We start from the raw sequence: 16585 nt of genomic DNA, 5'->3' as shown, positions 1-16585 counted from the left end.
CATTAACTTCTCTCAAAACCATCTGCAGATGTGTGCATATTAATTGGCTTTGGGCATTCTGTTATCTAGGAGGAGTAACATGTTAGATAGCTAAAATTAGAAGGGAGCCAAAAAAAAAAAAAAAAAGGTGAAAATACAAAGCTTGGTGAGTCAGTGTAGATGTTGTTACAGCAGGAGATCCTGACTGTCAGGTGGGAGGGGTTCTTTAATCTCCGTGAGAAGTGTGTGGCAAAATGTGCTGGAGGCATATTGATGAAAAACCATGCTATCTCCAATTTACATCTAGATCTGAGTGTGGAGGGTGAGGGTTGGGGTTATTTACCATTCACACTGCCACACATTTTTTTATAGCATGCTTTTCATTTCATGAGTTGAATACATCAGCGATCAGGGTGATGCGTGAGGGGGTGATGGAGGGAGCCAGCAGGAAAATTGGAAGGCAGTTGGCTTTCATCTGTTTTGTTTAAGCTGAGAGGGAAAAAAAAAATCTCTTCAGCCTTTTTAAAAAAATTATAATAATGAAAATGTTAATAACCCATATAAACACAGCTACAAGTTACAGAGAGCGTGTTATGCGCTAGGCACTGTATTTTATGTGCATCATCTCATTTAATGACCCCTGTGCTTTCCTCACACTCCCCAAACAGTAAAAATCTCTTCCAGAACTGCTAGTTCACCCTCTCATAGCAGCACCATAAAGGGATTCCACTTTATTTGCAGTTCCAGATTTATAAAGTCTCCTTTACCCTTGACCTTGTTGTACCTTTGAGATGATAAACAGGGCGTCCCTCACCCAAGGCCAGGCGCAGACAAAGGAGAGTGTGCTTGTTGGCCAGGCAGTACTGGACACTTACCATAGTAGGAAGGAGAGCCCAGTACCTCTCTACTGATAGAACTACAAAGTTGAGACCTGCAACTACCCCTGCCCCGCCTCCCTGTTTCAAGTCCCACCCACTTCTTGGATTCAGAGCCCTCACTCACCTCCTCTTTATACACTGTCAGGGTAGGAGAATGGCCTTTCTGCTTCAAGGCCCTGCCAATCCTAACACCCTGAAATCCCAGGGAACACTATTCACTGTTCCGAGGATAATGTGGTAACAAGGCAGATCTGTCTTGGATGCCTTCCAAGAAGCCTGGTGCCAAAAGGAGGGCCTAAGAAAAATAGGTAGGGAAGTAGGAGCCCCAAATATTGTTAGTGGTTTACTATAGAGACTTTGCTGCCTTTCAGGAGAACCCGATCTCTCTTACCAGGTGCATAGAGACTCAGGCTCACTGTCCTTCAAGCAAAGATCTGCTGCAATTCTACTCCTTTCAACAAACTACCAATAGAAAGAACCAGTCTCTAATACTCAGAGCACTTGTACTTCTTAAGAACTTTCCCTTACTCTCCCCTCCTCCCTTTTTTGTCTTCTTTCTTTCCTCTATGTCTTTTCTCCTAAACTTTGCTTTTGTTGGTGGTATTTAAATATGCTCTTTTCTCTTCTCTGGGTGTGCTCTCCGATTTGATCTAATTGCCTGCTGTTCTAATGTCACTGGGTATTATTGGGAAGATGAATGGGACTGGGGTCAGAGTTCAGCAAGAAGGCATCTGCTCACTTGCATAGCATAGAAGTGCTCAGAGGTGATCTTTAACGAAAGCTTGGAAAAGATTTGCATAGCATAGGCTGTCTTCTATCTCTCTAAAGCTGGGTGACCAAAGGTAGTCCAATTCTGGAGGGACCAAAAATGAGTAAACAGGAAGTAGGCATATCTTTACAGGGAGTTCCTTGCTTGGTATGTCTTCTATAAGAGAGAAAATGGGGGGAACGACAGACTGATGAAACAGGGAGGAGGTTGAAAATGACAGCTCCTGAATGGGTCCTAACCACTGGCCTGTTTTGCTCATAGAACAATCTCACCGAAGAGTTTCCACTCCACTCCACTCACAAAGCCTCTCACCAGTGTCTCTGCTGGCCTCAGGTTACTGCCCCGTCGCCATAGCGGGCTCAGGTTCTCTTACTGCACTCTCTTCGCATTGACAGTTCCTCCACTTTACCAAGTAGCCAGAATCTCCACTTAAGAAGAAGAAACGCTTCTTTTGGTATTGGGGCAAGGGGGACAATGGATCTATTGTTCTTTTGGCTTTCTTGACTGGGGCAAATGTCTCCTCCCTCCAACCCTCTCCCCAAAGGAGGGTGAGCATGGAGCCCCCTGAGGCTCACCTTCCTTCCACTCCTGCTTTGTTCTCTGGTAGAAGATTTTTGTGTGACCCACCCTACCTCGTCCCATCAAACCTGTTTGGGGACCTGAGTGGACAGTTGTCTTTTTCTGCGCTTCACAGAGTGGAAGTTGGGAGGGGAAGAACGAAGCACAGATCAGATAACTCGTTGTAGTTCAGGTGAGACCTGTTGCCTGTGGTTCCTCCTGCACCTCTGGGGAGATGCACCATGGCCCGCCCCTTGCAGCGCAGAGGCAGGAGAACGGTGCGCAGGAACCCCGGAGCCAGCACTAAAAATAGACGGAGAGGAGGAGAGCCCGGTGTTACCAGGACTCCCGGCTGAAGCTGTCCCCTAGGATGGGTCCAGGAACCTGCCGCCGGCTTCCCGCACCGCGGCGCCAGGGAGCCCCACGCAGTGCGCACCTTTGCTGTCGGGTTTCCCAGTTGCCTTCCGGGAACCCCCTGGAACCCTGCGGCTCGGGTGGGCGCAGTCACGCTTGCCTCAACCCGCAGCTCGCGCTCCTCCCTCTGCCTCAGCTCTAAAGTGAGCGCTCAGTGTCCCTCTCTGAGCATGCGCAGCGCGGCGCCCTCCCCGCCTCTCCCGCCCACCCCCCCGCCTCCCCGCCAGCCTTTTGCTCCTTCCTTTCATTAAACAAACAGATCCTGCAACCTGGACCCTGTGCAAGCGACAGCGCGAAGCGGAGGCGGAGGCAGAGTGCGGGATGGGCGCTGAGGGGGATCTGTGATCCCGCGCACACCCCCATCCTCGCGCGCGCGCGCACACACACACATACACATACTCGTACAAACACACTCGTCCACACCCGCGCCGCACGTTCGCCGGCTCGCTTGCCCACGCAGGCGGAATGCAGCAGAGCCCCAGGAGCGTGTCCCCGGCCGCTGCCTGAATGCACCTCGCTCCCGGGAGCGGGACGGCCCAGTAGGGCGCACCGGAGGACGCTCCGCCGCTGGAGGTGAGTGGGGCGCCGGCAGCCGCTGGCCGTTCCGGGACACCAGGCAGGAGGCAGGGGGCAGGTTCCCGGCCGGACGCGGCGGCGCAGGTGGCCCAAACCCAGTTTGCGGGTTTCAAGGTGGAGATGCAGGCGGCGCCGGGGCTGTGCAGGGGAGAGGGAGATCCCAGGGACGGCCGCTTCCCTCGAGGTGTCAGATTGACCCAGCAGAAAGCTACACCGCCCCTGCTCGTAAACTTTCCTCCCCTGTCATTTGGGAAACGTGGAGACAAAGGGGGCGTGGAGGCTCCCTCTGTCCCGTTCCACCCTGCATTCCGGGCTGCGACGGGAGCCGGTGTGCGGGCGGGGGCGCCCTGCAGGTAGCAGATGCCAAGAACTCCTTCCCTTTCCTCGGCGGGGGTTGGGATTCTCACTCCCAGCTGTAAGCGTCGCCGGTGATTTTCCCTCAGGCGTGGGCACCTGTCATCCTTTCCTCTTCCCAACCCCCGCACTTTAGGCGCATCGTAGTGGGGGGTGGGGAGGAGTTGTCACCTGGAGAATTAGAGGGGTAGCCTTTGGCTTTCTCATTCAGCACCAGTGCCAGAGGCGCCGGGGTGAGGCTCGGGTCATTGAGCGGATGAATGATGGGTTACTGAAAGGCTTGCCATAATCACCTCCTAGAAACGCTGGGCGCTGGGATCTCACCTCCCCTGGGAAGGTGCTGTCTTCAGATACACCAAGGCGGCAGCACTGGGAGCTGTGCTAAGGCTGCTGTGACAGCGGCTGCAGCCTGGGGAAGCTGGGCTTTATTTTTGCCCTGGGGTTTTATGGCACACACGTGGAATATGTAGAGGATTCTGGGTTATTTGTCTTTGTGGGGCTATCGTTTTCCCTTTTAGCCTCTTCCGTGGGAAAGATTCTCTGCAGCCTGATATCTAGCTGGTGGACAGGCACCGTTCTGACATTTCTTCGGGATCCCAGGGAAGAGGTCCTGGGAAAACGACTCCCTAAAATGCCAGCTCCATTGGGGCGGGGTCTCAGAGTGCACCTGGGAATTGCCTCAAATCTAATGGCTCTTTGAGACAGAAGAGACTGGGTCAGCGTGTGAGAAGTCCAGGATTAGGACAAAGGCGAGTAGAAGAAGGACAGATGATGGCCATTTAAGAGAGGATTGACTAGAGGCCAGTTAAGGCAGGAAGAGGTGGAATGTGAGAAAGGTGCTCTGCAGCCGAAATGAAATTCATATATCCCTTCTACTTCTGGAGTTGGAGGCTCTCATTCATCAGTGGGACTCAAATGTGGAGATTTCTGGGACATCACATCTGGAGTGTAAGAGACTTGAATATTCCTGGGCTAACTTTTAGCACAATCACAGATCCAGTCTACAAGTCTAGAAAGTGCCAGGTGTGAGAGTTTCCATCCTGATGTTTTGTTTACACCTGGAAGGTGGAATGGGCAGATGGGTATATTTTTGTCTCTACCTAAGGAGCTTTGGATTGGTAAAAGTGTCTAGGGAACCTGGAAACCAAGCTGATGCTGACAGAAGAAAACACTAGAAGCTGAGATTCAGTACTTGTGACTGTGGGTTCTCAGAGGGTTTCTTTTCACTTTGAAATGACAGGTGGAGGCCATCTCTCTCCCGCTCTGAGGACCTTTTTTAATTTTTAACATTTTGTAACTTTTTCAAAGTGAGAGGACAAAAATGATATACATGAGGTTAACTGAGAAAGGTCAAAGAAAGACCTTGATTCTTAAATCAGTATAATGAAAGGTGAGGAAGTTTCTGACAAAGAAAAAAAAAAGGAGGAAATTGGGAAAGTGATGCGTGTTATTAAAACAGCTTTGCTTTTATGATATTTAAAAACCATTCAGTAAGCATATTGGATGTTCTCATTATTTTTCTTGCCAAACACGGCAAGAAAAGATTATGATTTTTTTTGGTTTTGTTTTTTACTAGAGCTGTATTTTCTCTCTTTATGATCTATTTTCTTTTCCTACATCTGCAAGTTCAATTCACTTGATTATATTAAGATTGTATTTACAAATATTCATTGACCACCTAAGCACATATTTAGCATTGGAGGTCATATAAAAAGGTATGCCATAATCTGGCCCTCAAAGAATTTATGATCTAGTTGTAAATACAAGACTGACACACCTGAAATAATTAAAAGGTAGGATAGCTCTGCACTTCACTGTAAGCTCTTAACATGTATGCTATTCGCTCCATCCTTGCTCCTGGCCTTTAATCACATTTAGACAACATACCTCAGCACTTATTATGTACTAGAGGCTGGAAAGAAAAAACAAAAACAAAAAACAACAAAAGGAAGTAAAAATAGTTCCAGTTTTCAAGGAGGAGGAAACATAATATAGTATCTAGCGAACTGTGATGCAATCTGATTAATTGTATAATTGTAGGAAATCCAGTGCTAATAGTACAGATGTAAGTGAATTTTTTTCTTCCCCTGGGTGATTTCAGCAGATGATTTTTGAGACATATTCAAAAACATCGTTCCTTCCAGGTAGGGAAGGAAAGAAAGGCCGTCCCAGGCAGAGGAAGTTTGTGAGCATGCCCGACGAATTAGGGTAACTATAAGCCACTCCATGTGGCTCCAGCACATGGTGCTGGAGCATGGACACAGAGATGAACCATAACTGGGTGACACTAACAATTAATGTCATGAAGTCAGTGTTTGGATCCAGATATGCCCAGGATGCTGTGGAGGCACAAAGGGAGGGCATCCACCTACAGGAGGGAAAGGAAAGCAAGAAAGTTTCTTAGGGAGGAGGAGGTGAGCTGTGTCTTGAAGGACAAGGTACAGAGAAGGGCTTCCCAGGCAGAAAAACCACAGGAGAGCTGGAAGTAGTTCTGTGTGGCTGCAGTGAGAGATGTGGACTTCTAGCTCCATGGCATAGCAAGCCATCAGGCCAGAGAGACAGACAGAGATCAAGTATAAATGGAAATACCCCAAGCAAAAGGGCTTCAGTTTTATCCAGAAGGGGAGGAGAGAATGTGAAGGTTGGGGAAGTTTGAGATGATCAGATATGCACCAGGGAAAGAAGGCTGTGACAACTGCGTGGTGGATGGATTGGAGGGGGTGAGACTGGAGGCAGGGAGCTTATTGTGGACATATAGGTGTGAAAGGAGGAGGCTGGAGGCAGTGGCAGTGGAGCGCAGGAGCTGTGACTGGGAGACCAGTGAGGAAAGAGAACCCTGCTAATCTAAGAAGGGCCTCCTGTGTGCTCCCATACTCACTAGGCCTTATCTCCTCAGCATTCACTGCGTAGCTCATGGTCCTGTATTTCAAAGGCATGGTGTTTACAGCTGTACCTCCAGCATTCATCACAGGCTTGGTACAGGGAAGGGACTCAAGAAATATTTGTTGAATAAATGATTAAATTAATGAATGAGAAAATTCTGTCATGAAGTGATGATTCCTGCATAAGAATAGTAGACTTCCATTTTTCCAAGGTGATCAACCTTTGGGAGGTCAGTGACAAAATGATCCAGGGAGACTACCTCTATTAGGAGCTGTCCTGTGAAGGGCCAATATAAAAGCAGCATTGTCATATCACATTTTTTGTATTTAAAAAATTATATTGTCAACCCATCTTGGGAGCAACAGCACTTAGCACAAGTCCTGATTCGTAGTAGGCTGTTAGTAAACGTAAGTCCCTTCTCTTTCCCGTGACTTGTCAAGATTTTCTGATTTTATGTACTTTGCTCAAACTTTTAGGATCATCTTGGGCCAGGCAGTTGCAAGGCACAGGGTCTCATTTAAAGAGCTCATAGCATCTTGGCATCCAGATATGAGGGCCGGACCACCCACGTTCCAGTCCTAACCATGCAGCCCTAGGAATTGGGTCCCTTGCTGAACCAAACCTAAGTATATATATTGAGTTACAATCTTAAAATCCCAATAAGAGGGCTCAGAATGGACAAAAACATGAGAATTTGTTTTCAGGTTGACTACAGGGGATGGCAGAGAAGGAGTTATCAGAGAGAGCACTTTGGGTGTGACCTTTAATAGCTGGAAGAATTGTGGCAGAGGACTGGGGGAGAGTGTTGAGCTCTGAAAAGCAAAAGGCTCATGCTGTTTTACGGAAGTGAATTTGGGGGTGACACTGGGACATCCTGGAAAGCCTACGGCACAGATCCCTGTGCGTAGTGATTTCACAGTCAGTGCCAGCTATTGTTCTTATTAAGGGAGAGGAAGGAGAGAGCAGGAGACCATCAAGGCAAAGATTAAGTCACAGCACTTAGCAACATTCAGGAGTTAAGGAGAGAAACAGTATCAGAGGACAGGCAGACAGGGTGGGAAAGAATTGGCCTGAAAGCAAAAACGGGAGAGTCCTGAGACTCATGCTCAGGCTTCCCGGTGCCGTCCGACCTGCTGCCCGGCCTCCTGTGAACGCCTGCACGCAGAGCGGAGTCACCTTTAATCCCCGTGCCACCCGAGGTGCCTGAGACAGAGATTCCAACGTCTGTCCAAAGCTACCGAGCCAGCGAGTGGCAGAATCGGGTCTGCAAGCCCATTTTACTAATCCTACAAGCTGCCCCCTCTCATCAGAAGCATACAGTACCAGGATGATTTTAAGTGCAGAGAGGTTGACAAGACTGAAGGCGGGGAACTGAAAAAAAGACGATGCGTAAGAGTTCAGTGGTGACCATTAAGAAAGCAATTTTTGTCCAGCCGCATGCTCGCAGGCCGTATTTCAGAGAGTTCGGTGGGCAGTGGAGGTGAGATAATCCAAGCGAGGCATACCTATCAGTCATTTATGATGTCTGGTGGGGGATAGAGTTATAAGGTCAAAGAGAAAAGGTTCAGTGAACCTCAAATGCAGTGTTTATCAAGGGGGAACAATGGGAAGAGCTGGTGTCTAAGAAGAACAAAAGGTGTGGGAAATGAGAACAGCAGAGTAGAGACAGAGGAGGAGGGCTGCCTTTTTCGAAGAGCGTGTAAAGATGGGTGGAAGACAAATATGGGGCATATTCTTCTCCCCCAGAATTAAACTACTGAGCTGCTTACTGCCGCCCAGAGAGCTCAGATCCTTGACTGTTCTGGAAACTTAAGCAGTCTCTGAGTGCTGTACGTTAAGGGTGTCACTCGGGCATGCCTATGCTGAACCTTGTTAATGTAGCATAGTGACGGAGAACCCAGAGTCTGGAGTTAGAGCGGCTGTGTTTGAATTTTGGCTTTACTTATCACCTGTGTGACTTTGGGCAACTGATTTGCGTCTTTGTGCCTCAAATGTCTCCTGCTCTAAAGATGGAGATAATCACCCTAACCCATTGTCTACAGTTGTGATGATTAGAAGAGTCCATATTTGTGAAGCTCGGCATAAAGTAAGTGCTCAATAAATTGTAGGTCTTATGTCTGACAACAGTGAGGTTCAAAACGTCAAGCTTGGACTATATGCTTGGGACCCTAGCGACTGTGTTTCAGCATTGGTTTAAAAAGATTTTGGTTGGTTATAAATAGCTGGCTGTAATCCTATCTTCCTAGGTGCAGGAATTAAATCAGCAGACAGACTATGGCAGGAGCAGACTAAGGTGGCGGAGACGTGACCAAAACAACAACAAAAATTTGGTTGCTTTCAGCCTGGTCCTCACATTCTGCAGGCTCATGGGTGTCACACAACAGCTACTTTTGCTACTTAGCAAACTGGTTCCAGGGAAGTGACTACATGTATTAATTACAGTGCCTCTCTGCTGCCAAGGGATTATAAACTCTAAATACCTCAGATATGAAGTTTGCAACAGTCTCTGGAAATTAAAAGCCTCCCTTTTTTCATGGAAATGTGATGTGTTTGAAAATAGAATCCCGGTGGATATAGAAGTCTCCTAGCGAGTGGGCAACGGTCTGACCAGTGCTCTCTGCATTACACTCAGCCAAGTACCTTTTTATTTTTACTGTTCTGTAATTTAAAGACTGATTTTTGTTTGTTTGTCTCATTGCTCCTATTTGTGTTTCAGCAATAATGAACTTATTGTAGTTTCCCAACTGAGATTTTTGTTTTTAACCTTCAGGTCTTTGCCATGTTCTTTTTTCCTTCTGGAATCCCATCCTTGCCTTCCCCTGCCTACCTCCCTTGTCCTTTAGGTGAATGTCACTTTCTAGGGAAAACTGTCCAAACCTTTTAGCATTCAGGTTGGCTTCCTTTTTGGGTGTGTTTCTGTAGTCCTCAACTTTGTATTTTTTAGCACCTAACGTAGTACTGTTCACCTAACAATTTCTCAGCAAACATTTTGGATTGAATGACTGAGTGGAGGAATCTTGCTCTTTTTAGTCATTGCTATGCCCCTACAAGGCAGCTTCGCATTATAGGAAATCATAGTATTTTCAAGTTTAATGTTTCAATGGAAGTTTCATAGTCTGACTTCCAAGTGAAACCAGGTGAGTAGACTGAGAACCTCGTAAGCTCGGTGATTTGCTGGAGGCCATGTAGCTAAACAGTGTGAGAACTGGGACCAGAACCCCAATTTCTGATTTCAGATGCAGGGTCCATCCAGGGTCAGGATCAAGGTGAGCTGAGTGAGGCAAATGCAGGGTTTGTTCCTATCTTTATTTAAAATGTTGATGTTTTGCATTAATTTGGATTCTTTTAAAATATTGCATCAAAATATTGTTTATCTTGATTACTAAGGTGTTTTTTTGTTTGTTTGTTTTTGACACCTCTTTAAGTTTCTGTGCCTGATGTGAATGTCTCACTCTCCTCAGACTGGTCCCAGCTTTGCTCTTTCCACAAAGTAGGAGGGAAGATGCTTTCTAGCCTTCCAGCACTGGCATCAGAATGCAGTAACACTACATATGGCATGGGCCCTAATTGAAAGTATCGAAGGAAACGCCATTCATGTGGGCTGTTAAAAAAATGTTTCATGATCTGGCTGACCTGCTGATTAGTAAACATTGCATTCACAGTATAAAAGCAAAGCCAAAAGGAAAAAAATAAAGTTGAATAAAAGCTCTATTACCTGTCTGTCTATCTGTTTCTATGTCTCAGGGCTAACAGACAACATAGAGATTGTCTTCATTTATAAGTTTATGTGTGTTGTTTATATATACTGTATTTTTGAGTTATTTAAGATCCAAGGTAGAAAAGGAGGAAGTCATTCTACCCATCAACTTGTCTGGTCTTGGCTTATGGCACTACTGGCCTATTTTGAAGATTTGAGGCCAGAAGATTAAAACAATAATAACAATTTGTCTTTCTGCCCAAAAAATAGGAAATGAAGGAAAAGCAGCATTAAATAATGGAAAGGAGAAAAAGAGATAAGTGGAAGAAATTTTGAGGGGTATCTAGCTACAAAGTAACATCTAAAGTACAACTGTCAAGTATAGAAGGGGCTTTGCATGTACTCTTTTCTTAATTTCTACAGCAGACTGGAGTAGATATTAATATCCCCATTTGATGGCTGGACAAACCATGTCTCAGAAAGGTGAGTTAGCTTACCAGGCTTTCTAAAATTAGAGACTGATTCAAACCCAGGTCTGGGTTTAAAGCCTTTACTCATCCCACATCATCCTTCTGATCTCAGAGGCTTGGGGTGACAGGAGGTCTCCCCACTACTCTCCACTGTCACCAAACCCTTAGGTGCAGGGCTTTGGGGGGCATGTCTGCATTCAATGGATGGAAAGTCAGCCATTGGCTCCTCTCCTGCCATTATTTTCTTTCTACACTACATTTATCTTTTCCCATTCATCAATAACAACAGAAAGCAGAAATGCAAACACAGAGGAAATAAATACCCCCTTTGTGTAAAAGCCATAAATTTTTATGCAACACCAATGCACACGTGTTACCTTGCCTCCATTTGGTTAGTATAAAGCCAGTAGGCACGGCCACTATCACAAGCCGCCTGGCCCGTGCAAGTTTGCATTGGATTTAGACAGTCGGTAAAGAAACAATGGAGCCAAAAACTGATGGACCTGGGCCATCATCTTTAATCCTAGCTTGCACTCGGCGGGCAAGTAAAAATACACACTGGGCTCCAAAACCCACTCATTCAATGCTCACAAAGCTACTGACTTATCCAAGTTTCCTAGAATCAAAGGTTTCTAGCTCACCAGACTTTATTCACCTCTGTTCCCCATCTCCTTCCTTCTCCCTGCACAAATTCTGCACAAACTGGCCTCTCACTCAACACTCTGCCATCTTGGCTGCTTCTCCTGGCCTCCTCCACATGGCCCTTCTCTTCTGTCCTCTCTGCTCTCTCCTCTAATGATAATTTCAGGAACCAAGAGCGCAAGCTCCTGTTTTGCCCCCATTTTATAGTGTAGAAATCAAAACCTTTAATCCAATATATAAAATAGGGAAGTCTCTAATACAAAATCACATATCTGAATCATGATGGGATTTTACCACCCCACATCAAAAAGAGTGGGAAAGGCTTAGTCCTAAAACCAAGCCCCAGGCTACAAGAATTCTGCCTGCCCACAGCCCACCCCCAACACACATTAATATCACCTGGTTGACGGGTCTCTACGCGGGCAGCACCATCTTTAACAAAGTGAGCATAATATATTTTATCTGCCCAACAATCCACCCCTATGCTCACTTTACTGCCTACAATCTACACCACTGGCATCCCTGTGCAAGGAAATTAGCACATTACACAAATTACAACAGCACAAATCATACAGTTTCAACAATCACAAAGGTACACTTCACCAGTCTCTGAGCACTTTGCCCAAAGCGCAAAATGTCCTCGGCCTTCTTTCTAGCCATGGGAAAAGCTTCCTGGGGCAGGGGATTGCTTCCAGCAAAGCCACCCCCCATCCCCATCAGGGTATTTCACATTGTCCAAAATCTGTAAGTCCATCTAACAAAGGAGCCAGTGCCCACTCCGGTCATAGTCCAGGAAATCAGTCCAACCATGTGGGGCATCAGCCACCCCCCTCATTCCTGCCATCCTGGCAGGTCTTACACTGTCCCAAAGAGGGGCATGTGGCAATGGCAGTCAGCATTTCCATCTTGGCTCTGGAGAGCATGATAGCATCCATCCTATGTCCCCAAAATCGCAGACCTGCCAGGAGCATTGCAAGAACTCCTTGCTTCTGGGCTCTCATCTTATGGAGACTGCAGATTGCAACTCCAGCCCGATTCTCCTCATCCTCCAAAGATGAACTGAAAATACCAGCTCCCGTTGCCGGTCTCGAGCCTGGGCTGCCGCAGCCTTCTGCTCTGCAGACCTTGCAGCTCCGGACCCAGCCTCAGCTTCAGCCTCAGCCTCAGTCCTGGCCTCCTGCCGCTGCTGGTTCTCCACAATATCCAGGGCAATCTGCAACTCACGAACCTGTGAATCCTCCTCCAGCGTTTGCTCCATTTCCAGGAGAATCTCGCAAACCTGGTCGGGCTCCTCTTCCAGCGCTTCGTCCAGCTCCAGGGTCAGCATCTTTTTCTCCCACGTTTGCTCCAGCTCCTTCCACTGCTCAGTTTGCAGGTTCCGGGCAGCCTCTTCCACGGAGCTCCCAATTTCCTCCTGCATGGCTGTAAAAGTCAGCCAGCCTATGGTCCCCAAAAGGACAGCCATGGGGAACCATAACAGCAGCCAGTCCTCTACTCCACCGCTCAAAGGTGGTGGTGGCTCTTTGCTGATCCTGCCAACTACACCAAATGTAAAGCCAGTAGGCACGGCCACTATCACAACCGCCTGGCCCGTGCAGGTTCGCATTGGATTCAGACAGTTGGTGCTCTCTCGGTTCCTAGGATTGGCATTAGAGAGCAGAGCAGAGAAAGGCCATGTGGAGGAGGCTAGGAGAAGCAGCCAAGATGGTGGAGTGTTGAGTGAGAGGCCAGTTTGTGCAGAATTTGTGCAGGGAGAAGGAAGGAGATGGGGAACAGAGGTGAATAAAGTCTGGTGAGCTAGAAACCTTTGATTCTAGGAAACTTGGATAAGTCAGTAGCTTTGTGAGCACTGAATGAGTGGGTTTTGGAGCCCAGTGTGTGTTTTTACTTGCCCACCGGGTGCAAGCTTGGATTAAAGATGATGGCCCAGGTCCATCAGTTTTTGGCTCCATTGTTTCTTTACCGACTGTTCAAATCCAATGCGAACCTACATGGGCTGGGCTGCAGTGCTGGTGGCCGTGGCTTCTGGCTTTACAGTTAGAAAGGGGCTTTTTCTTTGGGCATTATGGCATCAAGTGTGCTAGCAATGCTCCCAGACACAGACTGGAGAAAAGGTGATCATAATTACTGGAGCAAACCCATCACAGGGAGGGGTGATGTGTGTATTCGGTCGACGGTCAAGGGTTTCTGGGGCGCTCTTTTTATTGGTGTTTCTGATGAATAGCATGGAGTTGTGACCCCCACCTCCAACACTTCAAATTTAATAATGCGCATAATCAAGTGAAATCGGATATAATGAGCAAGAAATGAAATCTGGTGGAGAGGAGTGCTATTCAGCTGGAGCTCTGCGAGCTGAGGCGCTTTATCATTATCCCCATTCCCAGCCTTTGTGGCTATCGCTTCCAGGCAAAGCCACACTCAAACACTCCAATAATCAGCCCGCAGCCTGCTCCCTGGGGTCACAGGAACTGCGAGGGAAAAAAAGTAAGACCTTTTCATTCACACTTGTATTAACTGGAAAAAACATGATCATGATCTCTCTCTCTCTCTCTCTCTTTCTCTCTCTCTGTGTGTGTGTGTGTTTGTGTGTTTCTGTGAAAAGCAAAGCAATATCTCCAGGTTTGAGAAAATCTTTGGGATTTTTTCCACAGGCTGACATACAACATGTGGCCAGGCTAGTTTGGAACAATTAGAGTATGTATTGTACCAATCACCAAACTGATTGAACCTATTCTATATGGACTACAGTGTTGTACAAAATGCAGATGTAATGAAGCACCTGGTGTAGAAGTAAAATCAGTCATACTTCTGCTCTGACTTTTTCCCCAGAAAACCACCAGAATTTGTTTGGTGTGTGTTTCTTCAAAGTTTTGATTCTTTAATGTTTTGGTAACATTTACATATCTTATTGTATTTTTTTTAAGGTGGAAATATCCATTACCTGTTATTTTACCATGTACTTTTAGTTACAACTCCAAATGAAAGCAATTTCTTTAGATTAGTAAGCCGTTGGTAAATATTACTATTGTATGAGAAGGAGGAATGCTATTTTGCATCCTAAAACAGAGCTGAGCTGGCATGCCCTAGGATCCTTTGCCCATCTGTCCTCGTGTATATTTTGTAGATACCACCAGTGAACAAATATTTTCTGAGCGCCTCCTAGGAGCCACCTACTGTTCCATGTGCTTTCCAGCCCATTGCATTTTAGGAAGAGATAAAGTAATCAGATGATTTAATTTGAACCTAATGAACGGCAACAGCTGTAAATTCTCCTTGATTCACAGAATGTCTGTGATAATCTATTCCTATTGTCTTATTTTTCCAGATGAGAATTGAGGTCCATTGAGGTTAAGCAACTTGCCCAGGGTCCCCCAGCTGGGGACTGGAGAGGTTGAGATGACAGGCTGTAGTTTTCATCCCATTAGTAAGTCAGTGCTGATTCCATTATTTCTACTGGTCTGCAAAACAACCCTCACATCTGGAAGAGGGAACTAGGGAATTTACTTCCCAACATGAGCTTGAGCAATGAATTCCTAGAAAATGGAAACTCATGCTTAATGTAAATATTTTTCCCCACAAGTTGCTCCAGAGACTGCCTCCCTGCGCTCATACCCCTCCCTGCCCATCTAACCTCTGCCTAAGCTCCACGTTCCCCTCCTCTCTGGCTTGATAGTCTCCAATTTTAGTAACACTTTGAAGTTAAGCAACAATCTGACCATGGTGTTGAGATGAGACGGTGCCCACATTACCCAGGCAGGGTGTTCTATGAACTTGTTGGCAGAGATTGATTTTCCTGTTTCACTTCTTGCCATCTTGAACCTGAAGGAATGTGTTCCAAAATCAATGCGTTTTAGCTGCCAACTTTAATCAAACACAAACCCTTCCTTATACTAACAGATGACTTTTCCCCATGATGGGAGCATAAATGAAACCCTGGTTCTTAAATACTCTAATTATCTTTTCCTGCTATGAAGGCAGGATCATGTGGGGCGTGCACAGCTTATACTGTGTAGCCAGGTGAAGCTGGGTTTCAGTCCCTGCTTTGTCATTCGCTGGCGTTGTGCTGTCAGGCCAAACTCTTTGTCTAAGTCTGAGATCTCTTCATCTGTGAGACAGAGATGATAAAAGTACCCTTCTCTCAACAGAAATTTTGTAAAGAATAAATAAATTACTTGCCTTAATGCAGAGTTGAGAACATAAGGGCTAAGGAAATTGTAGCAACTATTATTCATTATGCTACCCACATGACATATAGCTGATATAGCTCTCAGAACCACTTAGATGCCAAGCTTTAGAATATTGGGTTGTAAAAAACCAGAGATTCATATTAGTCAAAAACAAAATACTGGCTTGTTACTCTTTCTTCTATAATACTTTAACCTCCTTTAAAAAATAAATAAAAATGAAGACTTAAACCCAGAAGCTGAAAGTCTGACTCATTATCCTGGTAACCCCTTAAAATTTGTTGGGTCACCTTCAGTTGCCGCTGACCCATGAACCGCGGAATTTGGAAGCATAGCAGGAGCTGGGAGAATGGCGGGGTTTGATTATATATACATTGAAGCTTAGCTTTGAAGGATAAATCTCAGTCCTTTTTCTCTCTGCATTATTGCACTTTCATGGAAATGCTTTGGAACTGAAGAAAATGTATGCCTTTCCCAAACATTAAGACAACATTATTAATCACTGTTGGTTAAATACATGCTTTTAGTCTCATTTCCTTGGTTGCACTGGTAGGTTCCCTAGACTCCATGCACTTACATAGAATCTTCTTCATCTTGTTCTTCTAGGGACGTGTACAGACCACCCAAGGATACTTCCTGTCAAGGAGTTTTTCTGGCCTATCACACCCATTGTTTAGAGCAGGCGTCCCCAAACTAGGCCGGGCCACATGCGACCCCCTGAGGCCATTTATCCAGCCCCTCACCGCACTTCCGGAAGGGGCACCTCTTTCATTGGTGGTCAGTGAGAGGAGCACTGTATGTGGTAGCCCTCCAACGGTCTGAGGGACAGTGAACTGGCCCCTTGTGTAAAAAGTTTGGGGACCCCTGGTTTAGAGCAAAAGGAAATATCTACTCACCAAGGGTTTCCCTCACTTTATTTTTCTCTCCCAGGTACTGGACCTCCTGCCTCCCCCCATCCTAAACTAAACATAATAGTACATTACTTTTAAGGTAGCTTCAGTTTTCAAGCACCCTGCTTCTGAATATCTAGAACTACAGGAAAAACTTCAGCCCTCTCCTTTTTCTTCAGGAAATGACTGTAAGTGACTATACTTTTGACCAAAAGAAAGTTTTATCAAATTATAATTGCCTGGGCAAGTTATAATTACCTGGGCAATATTTTTATAAATGCAGGTGATTTA

The 16585-nt window shown here is 46.1% G+C and overlaps 1 protein-coding gene across 2 annotated transcripts in view; it reads left to right on the top strand.

The window, feature by feature from the left end:
• Window positions 1-2853: 2853 nt before the first annotated feature.
• Window positions 2854-16585, top strand: part of PLPPR1 (phospholipid phosphatase related 1) — a 244445-nt gene continuing 230713 nt past the window's right edge. For both annotated transcript variants that reach the window (XM_066367544.1, XM_066367542.1), the window contains exon 1: window positions 2854-3171. The gene's annotated coding sequence lies outside the window, so the exon portion shown is untranslated. The remainder of the gene's footprint in view (window positions 3172-16585) is intronic.

Source organism: Saccopteryx leptura, chromosome 2 (assembly GCF_036850995.1).
Source record: "Saccopteryx leptura isolate mSacLep1 chromosome 2, mSacLep1_pri_phased_curated, whole genome shotgun sequence".
NCBI classification, from domain to species: Eukaryota; Metazoa; Chordata; class Mammalia; order Chiroptera; family Emballonuridae; genus Saccopteryx; species Saccopteryx leptura.
This window is presented reverse-complemented; position numbering and strand designations above follow the sequence as displayed.